General features: G+C 34.5%; 1 non-coding gene across 1 annotated transcript; it reads right to left on the bottom strand.

Moving 5' to 3' along the window:
* Window positions 1–16,171: 16,171 nt before the first annotated feature.
* Window positions 16,172–16,278, bottom strand: LOC121210758 (small nucleolar RNA R71). The gene has a single exon (XR_005905873.1). It is a non-coding gene; the product is annotated as a small nucleolar RNA R71 (small nucleolar RNA).
* Between the last annotated feature and the right edge of the window lie 2,571 nt (window positions 16,279–18,849).

Genomic DNA, 18,849 nt, shown 5'->3' with positions numbered 1-18,849 from the left:
TGCGTATTGATTGATTTTGCCCCCTGAACTTGAAAAGATTCACGACGTCTTTCATGTTTCGATGCTTCGACGCTATAGATCTAATCCATCGCACATAATTAGCCCATCAGAGGTTGAAATTCAAGCCGATATGAGTTATGAAGAAGAACCGATGCGTATCCTAGCTCGTGAAGTGAAAGAGTTACGAAACAAAAGGGTTCCGTTAGTAAAGGTGTTATGGCTCAAACACGGGATCGAGGAAGCTACTTGGGAAACCGAGAGCTCGATGAAAGAATGATACCCAAACCTATTTACCGGTAAGATTTTCGGGGACGAAAATTTCTTAAGTGGGGGAGAATTGTGACAGCCCTAAAGTGACCCTAGTCGGAAAGCGGTCTCGGGACCGCTAGACCGAGTCACCAAATTATTTGAATGTGATAATTATTGCCTAAAATATGTGAATATAAATGTGTGAAAGTTTTAAGCTTCGATTTAGTTAATTGCATGTGAATTTAGTTGATAGGACTTATGTGAGAAAATTTAGAAATGTGCTAGGCAAATGCAAGTGGCCTAATAGTGCATGTAATCAAAGGGGTGGACTTGCATGTCAATTTCCCCCCATTTAAGTACTAGTGGCCGGCCATGACAAGGGATGATGGGCAAAACATGTCATGAAACATGTTGTGTTAATGGAAAAAATAAAATAAGAAGCATGGGCAATAAACTAATAAGAAATTGAAGGAAGAAAACAAAGAAAAAAAATGTGTTCATCATTCTCATGCATGACCAAAAAAAAAAGAAGGGAAATGCTTCATACTTTAGTTCTTCTTAGCCGTGTAGAAGGGGGAAAAGGGAAAAAAAAGAGAACAAAAAGTCTTTCTCATTTTGTTCTTCTTGGCCGATTGTGAAGAGGAAGTAGGGAGGGAGGCATTCGGTCATCCTAGGCTAATAGCAAGGTAAGAAGTTTATATTAGTTCATGAAATTTTGGTTAATCTTGAGTAAGATATCAAACTACTTTTGTAACCCATGTAGAAATTTTGATTTGTGTTATGGACTAGGGCTTTCGGCTATGGTATTTGACAATGGTGAATTTTGTTGTTCCATGTTAAATTTAGATGAGCAAAGATAGATGAGTGTTTGAACTATACAAATAATCATATGTGAGCAATGGGTGCTAAAGGGAAAGAAATCGGCTACCTTATTATGTACCAAGGCCGAATGTGTACTTGGTAAAGGAGGGGTTGTTATTGAACATTAGGTCATGTCCCTAGTGAATGGATGAATTGATAACCATTGTGTATGAAGATTTGCTTTACTATGTTTTTGTTAGCAAGATGAGAAACGAGTTAAGATGGTCTTGATGTAATTGCCGAATGCATGTTTAAGGAATTGGTTAAGTACATTGTTATTAAATGCTTGTTGTTAAGGAGTTTTGAGTTGGTTATAAATTGGGTTTAGTGTTCGAGGAACATTGGTTTGGACACCTAGTGCCGAATGTGTTCAAACGCAACTTACCAAGTGCATAAATATGATAATGCTATGATGGTAGACTTAATTGGAATTCGGCATTGTAAGTGATGCTTTGGGCTCTTGTGTTGGTTAGGGACAAAATGTATGTTATGAGGAACTAAATGATGTATATGAATTCGGAAATGCAAGGTATTAAGCTAGTCCTATTATTCGGTGGTGCATGAGTAGAGCACATGTATAATGCTTGAATAACTAGTCAATAAAATTATTCGCACCTAATTGTATAATATAAATGTATTTAATCGAATAGTTAAATTGATAAATTATTAAATAAGCTCTATCTGTTTGAATTAAGCTCAAGAGCTTAGAGGACCAAAGTTGGATAAGGGGAAGGAAAAAGTGATCGAATAGCCGTCGAAACTGTTCGACAACATCCGAGGTAAGTCTTCCAGTAATGACCTTACTTGAATTATATTGAAATGATTAGTCATACTATGACGGATAGCCGAATGTTCATAGAGACTATGTTATAAAGCCAATTGAAATCATGCTCTTTGTGTGTGGCTATTGAGCCGAAATTGGAAAGGTTTAATAAATGTTTTGTGTTTGAGCCTTAGTAACGAAAATGAAATATGGATGTGTCATGATTATTGATATATGTGTGCATGAGCATTTAAATGATATCCGGGCTAAGTCCCGAAGGCATTTATGCTAGTGATTTTATCTGGGCTAAGACCCGAAGGCATTTGTGCGAGTTGATATATCCGGGCTAAGACCCGAAGGCATTTGTGCGAGTTGCTATACCCGGGTTAAGACCCGAAGGCAATTGTGCTTGTGGTTATATCCGGCTAAATTCCGAAGAAACTTGGTTTTGAAGGTGAGCGTTTTGTGCTATAATAAATTCAATTAATACGCTCGAAAAACCCAAACGATAAGGTATGTTTGCATGTGCATCGGAAAAGTCGATTCGTTTTAAATAGTATTCGTTCAATCGACTAACGAACTTTCGGCTTTTAGATAGGTTGATACCTTGTGTGTGTATATGTTGATGAAGTGTGAAGTAAGTATGATTATGAGAATGTGTATTAATAAAGTGATTCATTTAGCTATGTGAATGTAATACTTTAGTCAAAGCCGATTTCATTACTTGAAACTTACTAAGCTTTAAAATGCTTACCCCGTTGCTTTGGCTCTCTGTTTTATAGATTTTGTTCGTTAGCTATCGGATTCGGGATCATCGAAGTCGAAGTCATCCACACTATCAAAGCCCTTTTGGTACTCTTTTAGTTGAACTCTGGATATGGCATGTATAGGACTACCCTTTGTTGTTTTTCAAGTACTTTTTGTGATGTATGTGTGTACAGCCATGCGAAAATGGCTCGTAGAAGTGGAGTATGGCATTAGACCATTTGTGTTTATGTATATATATATGGTTTCTGATGTGACTATGGACTGGAATGGAAGTGTTGGGCAAATGATCAGCCATTGGAATGGCTAAATATGATCATATGTGGACCTATGTATGACAAAACTCTAGTTGGTCCATGGTAACCACGAAATAGGTAAAGTTTACCTTGAAAACAGATGCTGACAGCAGCAGTGGTGTGGATTTGAAAAATCACTAAAATTTTTAGGAATGGAATTAAATATTGAATAAATTATGTAATCGAACCTTGATGAATCTATTTTAATATGAAAGTAACGAAACGATCATATGACCAGTATATTAAGAGATATTAAAGTTCTCGTGAAACAGGGCCAGAATGGTTTCTGGATCCCCTGTTTCGACTGTGAAAATTTACCATAAACTATCGAGAGACAATTAGAAGTCATGCTTTATATGTATAGATTCCTCTTTGAGTCTAGTTTCATTAGAAACAAACGGCATGAGTATTGAAGCTCTGTGCAGGGAGATATCCAAGTCGTAATACGTGAAGGTCAGAGTAGTCGAACCCAGAATCAGGGGAGACTTTAACTAATAAACTGTACCAATTGGCCCAACCAAAAATTCTAGAAATAAATCCAAAGATGGATATATGAGTCTAATTTCAGGAAAAATTTACGGAATCTATTTCTGAGTTTTGGAACTCGAGATATGATTTTTAAGGCGACAGTGATGCGGTTAGCCAGCCTGTCTGGAATTTTTTTTTAAATGGACTGTGAAAACAAAGTAATTAAGTCTGTTAGCACCTCGCTTTCAACTCCGGCAACGGTCTCGGGTATGGGGTGTTACAATTTGAGCCATCAAGCACATTTAGTTCGTTCATACTCAACTAGAATCAATTATCCTCTCAAAATCATCAAACATACAAAATATACCCCATTAATCTCATGACCGATTGCTACATGCTTCATGAACACAAAAATTTTCACATGGGTCTTGTTGCAAGCTTCAAAACCAACCAAAATTCACAACTTTTCAAAGAAAATAACATGAACCTTACCTTATTTGAAGCCTTCTCTTGCCGAATGCCCTAAGCTCAAAGGTTTCTATTTTCTTTCTCAAGTAACGGCAAGAAGAAGAAGAAATGGCCTTGTTATTTTCACCTCAAACATGTTTTATTCATTTATTTCATTAGCTTTTATTATTTCTATTTTATGAAACCATTTTCTTTAATATAAACAAATATATTATTAACATTATTTACTACATACAAAGCACAAAATGCCAAAATGTGTCATTCATGCCCATCCTTGCCGTCCACTACCAAGAAAAAGGAATGTTTGACATGCAAGTCCCTCATGCTTCAAACCATGCAATTTTTTAGCCACTTCCAATTAACCTATGACATTTTCAAGATTTTTCACATAAGCCCCTTTTTATTTATTTCACATCCAATTGACAATATTTAAAGCATGAAATTTTCACACATACTTATTCATAAATAATAAGCATAAAATATAGCAATTAATTATTTTTGTGACTCGATTTTGTGGTCCCGAAACCACTTTCCTACTAGGGTCAAATTAGGGGTGTCACAGGATTTCACACTGAGTTTTCGTAAACTCACCCCGTTTATTAACCTTTCAGGTAATTTCCAGCCTTAGACGGATCGGAGCTGCGAGGGGCTCGGAGGAAGCCATACACACTATTTATGTTACAATTTTGATTATTTCTTTTAAATGTTTTTATGTAGGTTGTAGTAAAGCCGTTGTAATTTTCTGGATTTCAAATTTGGAATTTTATTTATTGTTCTTATAATTGCTAGTATTAGAACACGGTTTTCCAAGGCAACTACTGTTGTTCAAAACATCACGTATCCGCAATTGTTTTTAAATTAAGCTTCCGCAACTACCAAGATTTTTACAAAGTTGTTCAGAACGTTATTCAGCTGAGGTTTTCTAATAAGGTATAAAAAGGGTATAAGTTTTTAATTATTAAGAAGGGTTTTTAATGGAAACATGGTTTTCGAAAAACAGTTCAATGTGACACGCCAGATTCGAGCCAAACTTCCAGGCCGAGTCTGGGGTGTTACAACAACCATGCATTTTCTACCATTAAGCATCAAAACACATCAATATTCATCAATGGAAAAACCGTAAACTTTTTAAAATTTTGCAAAATAGTCCCTAGGCTAGCTAGACTAAGCTGCAACGATCTCAAAAACATAGAAATCATTAATAACGGGACAAAATTCACTCACCAATTAAGCATTGTAATGGCCGAACCCTAAAACACTCCAATGGATTCTTAAAATTTCAATTTTAGGTGGAAGAATTAGAGAAGAAAGATGATAGCTTTGGTTATTTTATTATTTTACTTATTATTTCAATAATTTACCTTTTTAACCTTATTATTAAACCATTAAAATTACTTAAACCATGCACATAAATGTCCACTAACATTAAAAATGGTCTAATTACAGCATAAGAACCTCCACTTTTTAATTTCATATCATTTAAACCCCTTTAGCACATAGAACTCCAATTTTGCATTTTACGCAAATTAGTCCTTTTTATCAAATTAAACAGTCAAACGATAAAATTTCTTAATGAAACTTTCACACAATCATACTATCATACTTTAGACATTAAAATAATAACAAAATAATTATTTCAACTTCAGATTTGTGGTCCCAAAACAACTATTTCGATTTGACTAAAAATGGCCTATTCCAGTTGACCTTTCTAATTCCTCCTCAATAGCTTTTCCTTTATCTACAACGACTCTTTCAATCATGGTGTTAGATCTGGAAGTGGGTAGAATTGGCTCTTTTTCGTACTCCTTAGATGCAACACCCGTTTTTGGGGTTAATCGGAACAGTGGTTTCGGGACCACAATCTGACATAAAAAAAATTTTATTTTAGTATTATTTTAATATTTACTGTATGATATTAGAGTTGTGTGAAAATTTCATAAACAATTTTTATCGTTTAAGTTCTTAATTCGGCAAAACTGACTAAATCGCGTAAAATGCAAAAGTAGCATGCTAATTGATAAAGGTGTCTGTTTGTCATGGCTTATTAAATCAAAAGCCTTATGTTGTAATTAGACCATAACTCTAGTAAATGGACATGGATGGACATATGCTAGTGGATTTTAAATGTATTTATAAAGGTTAATATGGTAAATAGTATAATAATGATATTATAATAAAACAAAACATAAAAAAACATGCATTCTTCATCTTTATGGCTGAATATGAGAAGAAAGGAAAGCCATTGAAGCTTCTTTAAGTTCGACCCTTGCGTGCCTTCGTGGAGGTATGTTTTGTGTTTGTTTTTTAATAATTTCTACGTTTTTGAGATCGTTGCTTTGTAATCTAGCTAGCCCGTACCTCCGATTTCAAAATTGTTAGAGTATTTGGATGATGCCATTCTTGAATATTTAAGTATCTTAATGTTTAATGATAGAAAATAAATCTTTGATGGTACATAATTGAGTTTTGTTAAGTGAATTTTGGCAAAAATGTCAATTTTGGACTAAATTGTGAAATATAATAAATTGTGTGGTTAAAGTGTGAATAAATGAAAAATATGGGCTGATATGAGCATGTATGAAATTCAAATACCTTGGGCTATGATGAAATTGACTAAATTTGCATTTTTCGAGCTTAGGGACTAATTTGTAAAAAGGTAAAAAATGTAGGGGTAAAATAGTAATTTTACCAAAATATGAAATTGAGTTAAAATGAATGGAATATGAATTGAAATAGTTGAATTTGATTGATTAGATCAAGTTAAGCCTCGTACGAGTCTATATCAAGGGAAAAATAGAGTTTCAGACTAGTCGATTCATTTTAATGTTTTGACGATCAATGTAAGTTCGTATGTATTAAGCATTGTTAAATTCATGCTTTTAATGCTTGATATTATATAAATTGTCTATACGTGATTATTGTTATGATTAACGACTTATCGACTAAAATGACACTTAGTGTGCGGTTCGAAATAGCTTCGGCTAAAAGTGGCACTTGGTGTGCAATTTGAGATAGCTTTGGCTATATTTATATAAATGGTACTTATTGTGAAAAGTATCGAGGATGACACTTAGTGTAAGAAACATCTAGAATAGCACTTAGTGTGCGAGGTATCGAGTATGGTACATAGTGTGGGAGACATCGAAGATGCAATGACATTATGTATATGTATGAAATGGTAAGGATCGATACAGGTATGTACAGAAACTCAACTTAATATGAAATCCATAAATGGTAAGTCCATGAGCATTGTGAAATGATGTTGCATTAATTTGGTGAATAATTATATATGTTTATAAATGTATGGATTTCTAATTGAAAGAAAGGAAGGTGTGGTAAATTTAGTTATTATCATTTTCTTACTAAAACAGTTTTAAACAGCAGTAGCAGTCCAACTTTCAAAATACACCAAAAATAGTAGAAAGTGAGTTAGAGATTGATTAAAATATGAAATTTAAGCTTATTGAATCTAGTTTTTATAAAAGAAACGGTGTAAGAAAAATGATTTCATATTATGAGATATTTGAAGTTGTATGAAACAGAGTTAGAACAATTTTGAAATCCCTTGCTCTGATTTCTGAAAATCATTAAAAATTGTAAAACAATATTTGTGAGTTATAATTTATATTCATATAATATTTAATTAGTCTATTTTCAATAGAAAAAAATGGAAACAACATCCGAGTCCCGTACTATGAGATAATTAATTTTTAGTAAAGAAAGGTTGAAGCTGTCGGGCAGCGAAACGGGGGTTATTTTAAAGAATAAATTGTACTTATTTGCTAAACTAAAAATTCTGAAAATTCTATGGTAAAAATATATGTGAGTATAGTTTCAAGGAAAATTAGCGAAACTTAATTTGAAGTTCTGTAGCTCCAGATATAAATAAATTAGTGACTGTGACTCGAGAAAATAGCTTGACTTGAACATAAGTAAAAATGTAAATATGGTTGTATTACCTTGAGAAGCAAGTTAATAAATTGCTTATTATTTTCATAGGAACTTACTAAGCTTTATAGCTTACTTTCCTTCCTTTTCATCTTTTATAGGTTTATTTAGCTAGCTCGGGTTGGAGATCGCCGGAGATTCAATCATACTATCAAGCTACCATTTTTGGTATAAGTATTCAAATACTTAAGTCTATGGCATGTATAGGGGTTTATATTTTACTAATGTGGCCAAATTTGTTGGCCTATAATGGTTATAGTTTAATTTTTGTATATCCATGAATGGTGGCTTATGTTGACTATATGATTATGCATGTGCCTATGTCATTGAGATGAGACTTGTGATCGTGTGTATGTAATGAGTTATATTGTTGGTGGTGAATGCTTGAGGGTTTAATTGAGATGAGATGATGTGTTGATAACTAAGGCTTAAATGTGTGATATGGGAGTAATCTTATAAACTTTGATGCATGAGCATTAGTAAATTTGAGCTTGACTAAGCATAATGTTTTAAGTTTGTAAAATATGATATGAGGTTACCATGATCTTGTATTGTTTGTGGATGATTGAATGTTCAAATGTGCCATGTTAATGGTCAATAAAAGTAAGCATGCGAGTTTTTTATTGAGGGTGGCAATTGGCTTGGAAAATAGCCTAAAAATTGTCTACATGGGTTGACACACGGCCTGCCCTCATGGGTATGTAGTCTGGCCGTGTGTCCCCTGCATCATGTACTTTAGTTTCAAATTGGGCACACGAGCTGTGACACGGCCATGTGTCTCAGCTGTGTGAGGGACATAGCCTGGAGGCATGAACATGTGCCTGGAGGCACGAGCGTGTGCCTGGAGGCACGAGCGTGTGCCCTTATTTTTGTGATGATGTCATAAACAGAGAGTTACACTGGCTAAGGACACGGGCGTGTCCTGAGCCATATGGGCGTGTGACCCTATTTCATGGTGAAATTTTCTAAGTTTTTCAAAAGTTTCCAAAGTTCTCGGTTTAGTCCCAAACCACCCCCGATGTATGTTTTGGGCCTCGTAGGCCCGTATAAGGGATGTTATGCATGTGTATGAAAAGTTTTAATTTGGATGAAATTTTATGGCCTGGTTTTTTATAAATGTTTTGATGTAAGTCCAGTAATGCCTCGAGTCCTGTTCCGATGTCAGATACGGGTAAAGGGTGTTAACTTAGATGAAACAAAAGTAGCTGGGAAAGTAAGAAATTGTGGCATGGGTCTCGAATTTTTTTCTAGAGGGATCTTCTTAATGCCAAATCCCTATTTTTTTACATACGACTAGTACTGAGCCTGGTGTTCATTGATTTATTCCAACTCTTCCATCATTTGATATTGCTGCACCTCAAACTGAGACAACCTTTATTCTAACTGTTTTATAGAAGTTAAGATTTTCTGGTCATGAAATTTGAGAGATGCTGCTATGGGAATACGTTTGGTAAGGGAAGCTTAACTGTGTTGGGATGTCGTGGCAAACCCAGTTCCTCATAGTTTGGAAAATATTGCTTGTGTTATCCCACCCTTATTAGGGGTAACGTCCCTAACATCAACTAAAGGCACATTTTTTGTCTAACATAAGGAAGGAAAATTTAAACTCTCAATATTATTATCAGAACACCTATAGACCTCTTTGAAGATAATCTTCCTGACATTTATTTGTTTTCTTTAAAGAATAGAATGGAACAACAACATTCTTTCTTTCAAAACAATCGTGTTATGTGTAGACGTCATAAGATGACTCCTTAAAAAGTGGTACCACACCTTCCCAATTAGAATTAGTACAACTCTTTCAGCCGTGTAACATTCCTGGCTTGAAATAATCCACTACGTTCATTCAATGCATAAATCATCTAATACTTTTGCTAACTCTTCTGCTGTAATATTCTTCGCAAATTTAGAATGCTCATCTGTAACCTCCTTGGTGCCGAACTGGGCATTAATATGGTCTTTGTCAAATGGCATAGATTTACCTCGCACATAAATGATGGGAGAAGTTAGGGAATTTATATGAGCATAAAAATATATTGCCACTTTACCCACAACATCCCCTGGGTACAGAAAAAATTTGCTCCAGTAGTGCTTTTCTACAATCGAGGATACCAATTCATCATACCCCATGTAACGTTCATCTGTAATAGCCTGTTTTTAGTGATATCAGAATAGTGGTTTTGGGACCACGAATTTGATGAGTAATTTTTATATTTTATTATTATTTTATTATCTATGGAATATTAGTAAGGTCATATTAAAATTTCGTTAAAAAATTTGATGTTTGCATGATTGATTACATGAAAAGGACTAGATTGTAAAAAGTATAAAAGTAGAGTTTCATTAGTTAAAAGGTCCAAATGTCTATGAAGCCTTAAACTAAAGGACTTGGATGGTAAATAAACCAATTGAGGTGATAGTGGATGTTGATGGACTTGGTTTTAATGAAATTATTAAAGTTTTTAAAGGTTAATTTGGTAATTAGGTAAATAAACTAAAAACAAAAGGAATTAAAAGATGTTATCATCTTTAGTCTTCTTCTCCACTGAATTTGAATGGAAAATAGCCATTGTTGGGTCTTTTAGGTTCAGCTGGCTTTGGTGTGTGCATGTAAGTGATTTCAAGCCCCATTTTAAATATTTTTTTTATCTTTTTGAGGTCGTTTTAGCTTAATCTAGCTAGTCCGGGATCAATTTGTAAAACGGTTAAAGGTCGAGGGTTATGTCATGAATGTTTTTAAATGGTTTTTGATGTTAAATGATATATTATGAACCTTTTTTGAGAAGTAAACCAGTTTTGTAAAGTGATTTTTGATGAAATTTACATTTAAGGATTGGTTTGTAAAAATAGTAAAATTTTATATTAAATTTATGAGTTGATGATTTTTTCTGGGTTGGTTTAATTCCCTAAAGAATTCGGTTAGCCTATAAGAGGGAATAAAATGCTTAGATTTCAATTTTTGAACTTAAGGACTAAATTGTGAAATGTTAAAATGCTAGGGGCAAAATGGTAATTTTGTATAAATATGAAATGTGGACTAAATTGAATACTACAAGTATTATATGGATTAAAATTTTCTAATTAGATCAAGATAAACCATGTACGGACCTAGATTGAGACAAAACAAAAGCTTCAGATTAGCTTGATTTAACTTCTACACCCTAGTTGTCGAGGTAAGTTCGTATGAACAGTTGTTATATTCATGTTATGTAAATGTATGTTAATATGTTAATTATAATGTAACTTGATCGATGTATGAATAAATCAATGCAATGACATTTATCGAGTCCCAGTTGAACCTTAGGAATTCGTAGGATACAAATGACATGTCATTAGGGATTTCATGTTTCGAGTGTTGGTCTTGAATGTCCTACCGATGGTTGAGGTCCTGCATTTGTTGTGATACTCCACAGCTCATGTCAGTAGCATCGTGTAGCTTACATTCCAACCCACAACTTGTGTGAGTAAGCCCATTTCACAACTTGTGTGAGCAATAATGTAAAGGAAAGGTTACGATTATGGAAAGGCACACTTCGTGTAAGCTTTCCTAAGTATTCGATTGTAACACCCTGATTTTGGGCCTAGTCGGAATAGCGGTTTCGAGACCACAAATCCTACGATGAAAATTTTATTTTTATTATATTTTTATGGTCTACGATTTCACGGAATAATTTCGTGAAAATTTTGTTCGAAAATTTTAACGTTCGGGCACTTAATTTAGTCAAAAGGACTAAATCGTAAAAAGTGCAAGAGTTGAGTTCTACATACTAGAGGTGTCCAATTGTTATGAAATTTTAAATTGAGGGTCCTTAAATGGTAATTAGACCATTGGTTAATTGTTGGACAAAAATGGACATGAAATGGGTGTAATAAAATATTTTTAAGTTAGGGGTATTTTAGTAAACTAATAATTAAAAGAATTAAAAAAGGGAAATAAGCCAAATTAGCTATCATCTTCTTCATTCAACTGTTTCTACCAGAAGCAGCCATGGTTAAGGTTTGTTCAAACTCCCATGCTCGATTGTAAGTGCTCCCTAGCCCCGTTTTAAAAGTTCCTTACATTTTTTAAATCCTAGTAACTTGGTTAAGCTTATTCTAGCAATAATTTAACCTAGGATTTATATTTGGAAAAATGCCCATAGGTGAAATGTGTTTATTTTGATGTTTTATGGTAGAATATGAAGCTTGAAATTGTGTTAAACAACTTTTACTAAGCGATTTTACGTGAAAACGAGTAAAATGACATAATTAGTAAAAATACCTAATGTTCATAAGTACATGTTAGAGTGTGAATTTGATGTTTCTATAGAAGGGAAAAATGATCAACATGTCATAAAACATAAGGAAATAGGATGAATTTTAATTTACGAGCCTAGGGGCAAAAATGTAATTTTGACAAAGTTCAGGGGCAAAATTGTAATTTTTCCAAAATATGATTTTGGGTTAATTTGAATAATGTGAGTCCTAATTAGGCTATATTTGAAATGATAGAGCAAGGAAAAATCAAAATTCGGGCTAAAATCGAAAAATATCAGGTTGTGGACAAAATGGTAAAAATGGCCATTTTTGCATACGAGGTAGGTTCATATAATTTTTAATAATGCAATGTGTAATTTAATGTTATTGCCTTGATATTAAATGAGATGTAAGTTCATGTGTAAATGTAGTAACATAATTGTCATTTTAAGTAACTTAATGTTATTTATTTGATATGATGATTATTGTTATGAAATATTATGCTTTGTGGATTATTATTTAGTAATATGCAAATTATGTGAGCTACTTGATAAATATGAAATGCAATCAAGTATCGGTTCCGACATTCTGTCGAAGATGAAAAAGTTGTGTGATCGAGGAAAATCCCATTTGAACCTTAGGAATAGATTAGGATACAAGTGACATGTCACTAGGATATTTGAGTTCCGAACTCGTTGAGTTGAGTCCAAGTTCGTGAGATGTAACTAGGCATTCAAACTCGTTGTGTTGAGTCCGAGTTCATTTATGGATGCGAACACCTGAGCTCGTTGAGTTGAGTCTGAGTTCACTTATGGGTGGGTTACATAGTAGCTTGGCTACACATATATTCCACAGGCTATTGAGTTTGTCTAGCTGTGGGCATGGCACTTATGTGCAAGTATTCTGTGTATCCGATTATATTCCGAGTGTTGAACGGGTAATTTGGCAAAGTATTCGTTGATGATCCCAATGAGATAAACCATTGGTGAGTATGTCTTTAAGTTATATTACAAGTTGTACAGGTATGTACACTAAACTTATGTGTGATGCCTTGACATGTGATGATCTATGATGTATATAGTATTTGGTGAATATTATGAAAATGACATGATTTGGAATAAGTCCTTGATACTTGATGACATTGAGATTATGAATTTATGCTTATGAAGCATAATTATGTGTTCTTACCATTATGAATGAAATGATATTGTATGGATTTAGTGAATAATAGTAATGAATGAGTAAAATTAGCCTTGGTAGTTTTGGGTTACTGCAGTGGTGCAACTTTGGAAATTCACCATAAATTGTGTAAATTGAATGAGTGGCTGAATAAAATATTATGTTAAAGCCCAATGAGTCTAGTTTCACATAAAATAAACTGCATATGAAATAAAAATTTATATTATGAGATATTTAAATTTTTGTAGGACAGAGTCTGAATGACTTCGTGATCCCCTGTTTCAATTTGAGAAAATCATTAAAAAATGTATTAAAATAATTATGGGTTTTAATTTATATTATTAAAATCCTTAATTAGTCTATTCTCTAGAAAGATAGGTGAGAGCATTATTCGAATTCTATACTATGACAAAAATAATTTTTAGTAAAGAGAGGTCAGAACTGTTGGACAGCAAAATAGGGAAAACTTTAATGAATAAACTGTACTAATTTGCTAAACCAAAAATTCTGGAAATTTTACGGGAGAAAGGTATATGAGTATAATTTCAAGGAAAACTAACAAAAATTAATTTGAAGTCTCGTAGCTTCAGATATAAATGAATTAGTAGCTATAACTCGGTAAAATAGCTTAACTTGAGCAAGAGTAAATTGTACAATTATGATGTTTTACGTTAAAAAATTGTGGGTAATTGCTTATTAACTTCATATGGACTTACTAAGCGTAAAGCTTACCCCTCCTCTCTACTTCTTCAGTTTTGGCAGGTTGGCTTGGGGTTGGAGATCGTCGGAGGAAAAATCACACTATTAAGCTATCATTTTTGGGAGAATTAATTCAAATATTAGAAAGATCAAGTAAGTGGCATGTATAGGAAGTTGATTTGTGATATGTATTATTATTATGACTTTGACCATACGTATTGATAAACCGTAATTTATACATATTTTTACCCCATATTTAACGCATTTTATGGATGATTTTCCATAAGAATTGGTGAATTTGATTCTCCTAATGCTTTAATTTCATGTTTTATACTTAGGAGAGCATAGGAGAGCGAAAGGAACGAGAAACGGGCCAAAAACGGAGAAAATGGGTCAAGGCACGAAATCAACAAGGCTTAGACCTCCTCACACGGGTAGACCACACGGCCGTGTCAATTTGGCAGGCTCGAGCATGGCCTGAAGTAATCGAACATGGACGTGTGCCACGGGCGTGTCTCTGCCGAGCCCAAGTTAAGTCCAATTCAGAAAAGGGCACTTTTGAGGGCTTCTAGGCATTCCAAAGCCTATAAATACACCCTAGAGGAGGAAGAAAAAGGATACGGAAAAGGGGGAGTAAGGAATTACTCCAAGGAAGCCGATTGATCCATCTCAAAAGTCAAATTCATCATCAGGACTGAAGATCTCTCCTCAATTTCCCTTCAGGAGTTTTGAGTTTTCTTTATGTTTTGTATTCTTTATTTTTCTGAGATGTTTTCTTATTTAGTTATGAACTAAATCCCCTAAATACCTAAGGGGAATGAAACCTAAGACGAATCTTGTTATTATTTTCTGAATCGTATGATAAATATTTAACTTGTTCTTAATTATGTGTTCTTAATTCTTGTTTTGATATCCCAGGATATTGATTCAAGATAAACTCTTATTCAGAGGAGGAATAGACCCTATCTAAGAGTACATTTATCATAATTAAGCGGAGTTGATTGCGCGCCTAGAAATAGGGTGACAAGATTTTACCAGATTAGGGTGAAACCTAATAAGGGGATCCATAGATTGAGTTAATGTAATCCTATAGTGTTAATTAGACATTATTAGTCTTGAATAGGGATAATAAGATAACTTAGGGATCTCTGCGGAACAAGTTGAATGAATAAATCGTTCGATTCAGAGCTAGAATAACAAGTAAAGTCTAGGTGGAATTTTCCTTAGGTATTGTCTTCATTCAATCGATTTTCCCAAAAGCAATTCCCTAATTCTTTTCTCTGTGCGTTCTTAGTTTAGATAATTAGTTAATTAAAACAAAACCCTATTATTCTTAAGCTAGATAATAAAAAGACAGCCATTACTAGTACTTTTAGTTCCTTTGGGTTCGACAATCCAGTCTTGCTAAAACTATACTGCTGTTCGATAGGTACACTTGCCTACATCGCGATAATAGTTAGTTCAAGAATGAGTAACTATAAATATTTAAAACCTATCACGAAACCTCGCGATCAAGTTTTTGGCGCCGTTGCCGGGGAACTAAGATATTAGGGACACTAAATTTTTATTACTTTAGCCATTTATTTTTCTTGGAATTTAATTTAATTTAATTATTATTATTACTAATTAATTTACTTTCTCTTTCTCTTGGCAAGCTTTTATAGTTTATGACTAGAAGAAACCCGTCGGGACCATTACTTTTTGATGAAGAAATCGATCGTACAGTTCGTAGAAACCAAAGAGAAATAAGGCGTAACTTAAGATACATAGAGAACGAGCAAGAAGATGATACTCAACCCCCAACCAAAGAGATAGCTGAAAACCAAGGCAATCAGCTACCTCCTCAATTGTGGCTAAAGAAAATCCTACTCCACGTACTATGTATGACTATGTTAAACCTTCTTTAACAGGAACTGAGTCAAGTATAGTTAGAGCTGCTATTGCTGCGAATAATTTCGAACTGACACCTAACACAATTCAGATGATGCAGTAGTTTGTCCAATTTGATGGTCTGCAGGATGAGGATCCCAACACTCACTTGGTGAATTTTCTGGAATTTTGTGACACTTTCAAAATTAATGGCATTTTTGATGATGCCATTCACCTTCAGTTATTCCCTTTTTCATTGAGAAACAAAGCTAAAAAGTGGTTGAACTCGTTACCACGAGGGTCTATCACTACTTGGGAACAAATGACCGAAAAATTTTTACTAAAATATTTTCCACCGACTAAAACGGGTAAGTTACGTAATGATATCTCTTCTTTTGTGTAGATGGACTTAGAAACACTTTACGATGCATGGGAGAGATACAAGGATCTATTGCAAAGGTGCCCTCACCATGGGTTACCTCTATAGCTACAAGTTCAAACGTTCTACAATGGTGTGAATCCCTTGACAAGACAGATGATTGACGCAGCTGCTGGTGGAACCATCAAAAACAAAACACCTGAAGAGGCTTATGAATTTATTGACGAAATGTTACTGAATAACTATCAGTGGCAAGTCATGAGAACTAAGCCAACAAAACCAGCAGGCGTTTATAACGTCGACTCAGTTATTATGCTATCAAATCAGGTAGAACTTCTCAACAAAAAGATTGAAGGTTTACTTGGTTCTACGTAGGTACATCCAGTAATGAGGTGCGACTCAAGTGGAGGAAGTGTGCATACAGATATCAATCCTTCAATCCTACAACCGAAGAGGAACAAGTCAACTATATGGGTAACAATAACTTTAGATCTCAAAATAACCCATACAGTAATAATTATAATGCAGGTTGTAGGAACCACTGCAATTTCTCGTGGGGCGGTCAAGGAAATTAAAGACCACAACATCCTCTGGGCTACCAACAACCACCCTACCAACAGGAAAAGAAGCCAAACCTTGAAGAAATGCTCTCAAAGTTTATATCAGTGTCAGAAACCCATTTTTAGAACACCGAGACAGCACTTAAGAATCAACAAGCATTGATCCAAGGGCTCGAAACTCAGATAAGCCAGCTATCCAAACTAATCACGGAAAGACCACTAGGAAATTTACTTAGTAATACCAAACCAAGAGAGCATGTCAAAGCAGTTACACTAAGGAGTGGGAAAGTGTTAGCGGAATCTAAAAAGAAGTTAGCATAAGAAGCCGTGGAAAGCGAAATGAGAGAAGAAAAACTCGAAAATAGTGAAAAACCATTGCTAGAAGAATATAAACCACTAGTTCCATATCCAGGAAAATTAAAAAAAGATCGCATTGATGCACAATTAGGTAAGTTTCTTGAACTTTTTAAGCAATTACATATCAACTTACCTTTTGTTGAAGCCATCTCGTAGATGCCTACCTACGCAAAATTTTTGAAGGAGCTTCTAACAAATAAAAGGAAGTTCGAGGACTTATCTACAGTAGAACTCAACGAGGAGTGCTCAGCCATACTCCAAAATAAGCTGCCAACCAAACTGAATGATCCAGGAAGTTTTACTATCCCTTGCTTAATTGGTAGTCTGAATGTTGAAAAAGCATTAGCTGATTTAGGCGCTAGCATTAATTTGATGCCACATAAAATGTTCAAACAACTTGGTCTTGGGGAACCTAAACCTACTAGGATGAGTATTCAATTAGCCGATAGATCTGTTAAATATCCTAGGGGTATTATAGAAGACGTACTCGTAAAAGTAGCTAAATTTATATTCCCTGTTGATTTTTTTGTGCTTGACATGGATGAAGATGTGGAAATACCCTTAATTTTAGGGCACCCATTCTAGCCACTGCTAGAGCTGTAATCGATGTGGGTGACAGTAAACTGGCACTTAGAGTAGGTAATGAGGAGATTATCTTTAAAATTTACGATGCTATGAGATTCTCGAGGGAATAGGATGATTCTTGTTATTTTATTGACTCTGTTGATCATATTACTCAAGACTCTTATCAGGAAATTGTACAAGAGTAGACGACAAAACCATATCCAGCTCAAGGCGAGGAGACAGGTGAGAAACCTAATGACCATTCGTCAAGACAAGTAGAATATGAGGGCATTAAGATAAACGATGAACTTAAGCAAAAACCCCCTATTGAGGAGCCTCCCAAACTGGAACTTAAACAATTATCAAACCACTTAGAATACGCATTCCTTGGAAATAATTCTACATTACCAGTTATTATTGCTTCTAATTTGCAATCCAAGGAGAACGAGGAATTAATCCAAGTATTAAAAGAACATAAAAAGGCCATAGCCTGGAAATTTTCTGACATTAAAGAAATCAGCCCTTCTTTTTACACCCACAAAATTTTGATGGAAGATGAATACAAACCGTGTGTGCAAGCTCAAAGACATTTGAACCCCAACATCAAGGAAGTTGTAAAAGCTGAGGTAATTAAACTTCTAGATCCTGGAATTATTTATCCTATTTCTGACAGTTCTTGGGTAAGTCCAGTGCAGGTTGTCCCCAAGAAAGGAGGCATGGCAGTTGTGACCAACGAGAAGAATTAATTAAGCCCAACAAGAACAGTCAAAGGGTGGAGAGTTTGCATAGACTACAGGAAACTAAATGATGCCACAAGAAAAGATCACTTCCCATTGCCATTCATTGACCAAATGTTAGAAAGATTATCCAGACACATGTATTACTGTTTTCTAGATGGACCCTATGGTTACTTCCAAATCCAAATAGCTCCTGAAGATCAAGAAAAGATGACATTCACATGCCCATATGGTACGTTCGCTTATCGTAGAATGGCTTTTGGATTATGTAATGCTCCTGCCACTTTTCAGTGCTGTATGATGGCCATATTCGACGAACTCGTGGAAGATATCATGGAAGTATTCATGGATGATTTTTTGGTATTCGGTAACTCTTTCCATCTCTACCTTAAAAATTTAAAACGAGTTTTAATAGGATGTGAGGAAACAAACCTCGTGCTTAACTGGGAGA

Source organism: Gossypium hirsutum, chromosome A11 (assembly GCF_007990345.1).
Source record: "Gossypium hirsutum isolate 1008001.06 chromosome A11, Gossypium_hirsutum_v2.1, whole genome shotgun sequence".
Lineage (NCBI taxonomy): Eukaryota > Viridiplantae > Streptophyta > Magnoliopsida > Malvales > Malvaceae > Gossypium > Gossypium hirsutum.
The sequence above is the reverse complement of the archived record's forward strand: the minus strand, read 5'-3'. Positions and strand labels throughout refer to the sequence as shown.